Source organism: Panthera pardus, unplaced genomic scaffold (genome assembly GCF_024362965.1).
Source record: "Panthera pardus isolate Hobbes unplaced genomic scaffold, ASM2436296v1 HiC_scaffold_13, whole genome shotgun sequence".
Taxonomy (NCBI): Eukaryota; Metazoa; Chordata; class Mammalia; order Carnivora; family Felidae; genus Panthera; species Panthera pardus.
In genome coordinates, this window is record NW_026526688.1 from 140,919,124 (window position 1) to 140,925,293 (window position 6,170).

Consider the following 6,170-nt stretch of genomic DNA (forward strand, 5'->3'; position numbering starts at 1 on the left):
TACTTGGGCTTTGCTGCCCTGAAATTATACTCTTTTGCTAAAGTTGCCTCTATGCCATTTCAGTTCATTGTTTTAAAACAACTGAATTCTACAAAATACATGTATCCCCTGTATCAAATGATGTTGAATGAATGTATCCAACATTTGCCAAAGTCAGATGATATCTGAATGCAACATAACATGCAATGTCATGGTAAATACATGCTAATCTCAGCTGTCACATCAACTAGCTTTTACTGTTCCAAATTGCATCAACTCATGGAAAAAAGTATTGTCTTAGGAATAGACCTATGCAGCTAGAATCACTAAAAATTCAATCCATGCTATGGTAGCAGGTTGGTGTCCATTTTGCAAATTCACCTTGTGAACAAATCCACATCCTTTCTATTCTTGTAATTCACAGGGTCACTTATTTACCCAACTGCTCATATTTTTCTTCCTGCTTATTTTTTCACATCAACATTTAGTAGTATCATGAACCATTTTGCTCAGTGTCTAGCTCACCCTTGTCCAGACTTTCTGAGATGTTCCAAATGCTCTGAATCCGTGCAGTCCTACATGGTAACCACTGGGAACATGTAGCTATTTTTAAGCATTCAAAATCTTGCTACTGCAGCTTAATAACTGGATTTTTATTTTGTCTAATTTTAACTAATTTAAATTTAAATATTCCCATATGCCTAGTGACTGCTATATTGGACACCAGAGACCTAGATATCATTGTTTCAGAAGATTCAATAATGACTATCTACTTATTTATTTGACGTATTTATGGAACAAAATATATTGTATGGGTTTCCATTTCCAAAAACGTAAAGTAGAGATTTTTTTTTTCTGTTACTCTTTCCCTATTTCTCCCAGGACTTACAATATAAAACAAACTTGAAAAGACTGAAAAGTTGAGAGAAGGCAGACCAGCTAGGGACTTTGGGACCTGAAGGACAACATGGTTCTGAGTTCCCTGGGTTTTCTTTTTGCCTCATCTATTCAACATCTGTAGCTGAAAAAGCAAGCAACCCAGGATGCCAATGGACACAGACAAAAAAGCCTCAGCAAAAGCTTACTCTCTCAAACCAAAAGTTCTAGCAAGAAAAAATTCATTTCAAACATTAATTTCTCGCTTCCAAACTTCTCTACCTTTCTGTGGTACCAAACACCACAGAAAATACTGTAGTCCCTCCCCCACCCAGACTAGTGAAGGCTGAGTGAGGACTTCCATCCTCACCAAGCTATAAGGAGGTGCCAATCCCCAAGGTGGTGTCAGAGAAGGCCAACTAGCAAACCAGGACTTTCATCCTCACTGGCCTGTAATGAGTCCCTCCGTAGTGTCAATGGAGATGACATGGGGGGTTTGGACTTCCATTTCCACCCAACCATAATAAGACACTCTTTCCTCTCCCCACTGAGGTTGTGTCAGAGGGACGCCAGTGGAGTGTCAGGACTCTTATAAGCACTCATCAGTAATAAGGCTGCCACCTGTGATGCCAGTGGGGATCATATGGGGTGATGAAATTCCTCTCCTGCCAGCAGTAATGAAGAGTCTGTCCCCATAAGATGACAACAGAGGTTGAATAGAGAATATTGACTTCTACTTCCCCAAGCTGTAAGGATGTGGTGTTCACCCTTCTCCTGCCTGAGTGGTTTCAGAGATAGCTAATTAATACAGAGGGTTTAAATAAGATTCATAATCTTATGATACAAAAATATTTAGATTTCACTTTTTTTAAGTTTATTTATTCATTTTGAGAGAGAGAGAGAGAGAGCATGAGCACAAGAAGGTTAAGGGCAGAGAGAAAGGGAGACAGAGAATACCAAGAAGACTCCACACTATCAGCAGCCAGGAGCCCAATTCAGGGCTTGAACCCACAAACCATGAGATCATGACCTGAACCGAAATCAAATCAGACACTTAACCAACTGAGCCACCCTAGATAGGTGACCCTAGATTTCATTTTGAAATTCACTTTCATTTTACAAATTACCAACAATGAAGAAGAGCTCAAACCAGTATTGCTTTTTCAGAGGTTCAGTAATAAATGAACCTCAATTAAATGAGTGAACACCAAACTCATATGAAAAAAGACAACTAATAGAAGCCAACACTAAGATGACAGAGATGTGAGAATTAATCCAATAAAGATTTTAAAGCAGCATGATAAAAAACTTAATGAGCAATTATAAACACACATGAAACAAATGAAAAATTAGAAGATATTGAAAATTAAATAGAAGGTTATAAAGAAGATCGGGGTATCTGGGTGCCTCAGTCAGTTGAGCATCTGACTCTTGATTTTAGCTCAGATGATGATCCCAGGGTCATGGGATTGGGCCCCACATCCATGCTCAGCATGGAGCCTACTTAAGATTCTCTCTCTCCCTCTCTGCTCCTCTCCCTGACTTGTGCACACTCTCTATTTTCCTCTTAAAAAGAAAAAGAAGATCCAAAGAAGAACCAATTGGTAATTTTAGAAAATTGTAAAAAAAAATTTAATAATAAAAGTTAAAAATTCAGTGAATAAGCTCAACAGCAAAATGAAAGGGACAGAAGAAAGAATCCATGAATTGGAAAATAGAACCTGAAAAACAGAAAAAAATAAAAAAAAAAGTGAATAGTCTCAGCAACCAGTGGAATCAAAACAAAAGATCAAACACTTTGTGTCATCAGAAGAAAAGGAGGGAGAAAGCGGGATTAGAAAAGAACCTGAAGAAATAATTACCGAAAACTTCCCAATTTTGGAAAAGGCAAAATTTACAGATTAAAGAGGCTGAGCAAACCCAAACAAAATAAGCCCAAATAAATCCACACCACAGCACATTAAAATTACACTTCTGAAAACTAGAAACAAAAAGAATTTGAAGGCAGCCAGAGAAAAGTGTTACTTTACCTAAAGGGGAAAAATAATTCAAATTATAGCAAATTTCTCTTCAGAAACTGTAGAGAAAGGAAGGAAGTGGTATTAAGATCTTTTAAGTGCTGAAAGAAAAGACTCATCAATCCAGAGTCCTATACCCAGCAAAAATATCCTTCAGGAATTAAGGAGAAATCAAAAAATGCTTAGAGATATGAAAACTAAGAGAATTTGTCACCATTCCGAGAGAATAGCTAAAGGAAGTTCTCAAAAAGGAATGATAAAAGAAGGAAACTTAGAACATCAGAAGAACATGGTAAGCAAAAATATAAGTGAATATAATTGGTTTCCCTTCTCCTCTTGAGTTTTCTAAATTAAGAATGATGTTTGAAGCCAAAAATTATACTGAATGGTTATCCAAAGGAAATATCTAAGATATTTATACTTTAAATAAAGGAGATAAAGGGACATACAGGAAGATAAATCTCATACCATATACAAAAATTAACTCAAAATGGATCTTGGGTTCAAATGTTAAACTTAAAACTATAAAATTTTTAGAAAAAAAAAGGTAAAGTGTTAGGAATAAGCAAAGAGTTCTTAGATTTGACAACAAAAGCATGATCAATTGAAGAAAAATTGTTGAGTTAATTTTTGCTTGTGAAAAATTGTGTTAAGATTATGAAAAGATAAGTTCCAGACTGAAAGAAAATATTTATAAGCCACACATGCAATGAAGAGCTATATCTAGAATATATAAAGAACTTTCCAAATTCAATAGTAAAAGAATAAACAGTCCAATTGGAAAATGGACAAAAGATTTACACAGACATTTCACCAAAAGGATATAAAAATGCACATGAAAAGGTATACAACATCTTCAGCCATCAGGAAAATGCACAATTAAACTACAATGAGGTATCAATACATACCTACCTGAATGGCTAAAAAAAATGGTAATACCACCAAATGCTGGCAAGAATACAAAGAAAGGGAATGGTAATACCACCAAATGCTGGCAAGAATACAAAGAAAGGGAACTACTCATACATTGCTGGTGGGAGTGTAAAATGATATAGCCACTCTGGAAAAAAAGTTTAGCAGTTTCTTTAAAAACTAAGCATGCAATTACTGTACAACCTAGCAACTGAACTCCTAAGCATTTATCCCAGAGAATTGAAGACTTATGTTCATATAAAAACCTATACATGACTATTTATTCGTAATAGTCCCAAACTGAAAACAACCTGATGGCCTTTAATACGTGAATGGTTAAACAAATCGTGGTGGTATCATGGAAAACTATTTAATAAAAAAGAAGGTGCTATTTTTATATTCAGCAACCTGTATGAATGTCCAGAGAATTATGCTGACTGGAAAAAAAGCCAATCCCAGAAGATTATATATTATAACTTTAGGACAAATCATTTTGTATATAATGATATAAATGACAAAATTATAGAAGTGTAGAACATATTAAGAGGTTTCCAGGAGTTGGAGGGGTGGGGATAAAGGGAAGTAGGTCTGACTACAAAAGAACAACGAATAACATGAGGGTTCCTTGTAATGGAAATGCATATATATTGACTGCATCAGTGTCAATATCCTGGCAGTGATATTGTACTGTAATTTTTTTTTCAACGTTTTTTTATTTATTTTTGGGACAGAGAGAGACAGAGCATGAACGGGGGAGGGGCAGAGAGAGAGGGAGACACAGAATCGGAAACAGGCTCCAGGCTCCGAGCCATCAGCCCAGAGCCTGACGCGGGGCTCGAACTCAGGACCGCGAGATCGTGACCTGGCTGAAGTCGGACGCTTAACCCACTGTGCCACCCAGGCGCCCCTGTACTGTAATTTTATAAGATGTTACCACTAGGGGAAACTGGGTAAAGGATACGTGAGACCTCTCTGTATTATTTCCTACAACTGCAGGTGAATTGACAATTATCTTAAAAGGCCTAATTAAAAATAAACAAATACATTGCATGAGCCAATTCGTGTTCAGCATTAATATTATTCAATTTTAATATTTTATTTAGTAAAGAGGGGAGCCTGGGTGTCTCAGTCGGTTAAGCAACTGACTTCACTTCAAGTCATGATCTCTCAGTCTGTGAGTTCAAGTCCCAGTTTGGGCTCTGTGCAGACAGCTCAGAGCCTGGAGCCTGCTTCAGATTCTGTGCCTCCCTCTCTCTCTGCCCTTCCCCGACTCATGCTCTGTCTCTGTCTCAAAAATAATAAATAAACATTTAAAAAATGTAAAAAAAAGATTTAGTAAAATAAAATGAAACTTTATAATCTTTTTGCTTCTAGCTGACACTTAAAATGGATTTATCTTAGTTTTATCCTTCTTAATACTTTAGTTCAGAAGGATGTCTTCTTTGATTTAGAAGAATTACTACTCTATTGTTTAGTATTATTGCTATCTAATCTGATAATTAATTATTAGTTTTCCTGTAGACAATGTTGATTTGAGACGTGTTCCTTTCTTTAGCAGCTCTTGGAATATATATCATATTCAAGCCTTTGAAAAGTGTATTCTCCAATTTGTCAAGCAGAGAAAAGAATGACTATTAGATTATTTCTCTTCCATCACTACTGTTTTTACTTTTAGACTAACTATTGTGTTTTAGGTTGTTGAGTGATTTTATTTCATTCATCATCCCAATTTTCTTTTTTTTTTTTTTTTTAATATTTATTTCTTTTTGGGAGCGAGAGAGAGAGAGATAACATGCATGTGCACATAGGAGCAGCAGAGGCAGAGGGAGACAGAAAATCCCAAGCAAGCTCTGAGCTGTCAGCACAGAGCTGGATGTGGGGCTTGAATTCATGAACTGTGAGATCATGACCTGAGCCAAAAACAAGAGTTAGACGCTTAACTGACTGAGCTACCCAGGTGCCCCCAAATTTTCTTTTAATAAAAGTAACTGACAGCCTAAAACAGAAAAAAAATTAATACAGTTTCTTCAGAAGAGTTGCTCAGTAGAACAAATATTCCCATTCTGTCTATTCATTCAACAAATATTTACTGAGTCTCTATTATGTACCAGGCACTATTCTAGAGGTTGGGAAAACAGTAGAAAACAAGAGAAATATCCACACCCTCACGGAGTGTTCACATTCTAGAAAGAAGATATAAACAGATAATTAAGATATATATAACATGTATGTTAGGTGGGGATCAGTGCTATGGAGAAGAAGGCAGAACAAGGGACTGAGGAATGTCAGTGCTAGATGCATTATTAAATAGTGCCATCAGGAAACTCTTGCCTTATTTCTAATAGTGGGCACTTACACTGTAGCATGCTTAAATGCAAATTTTCC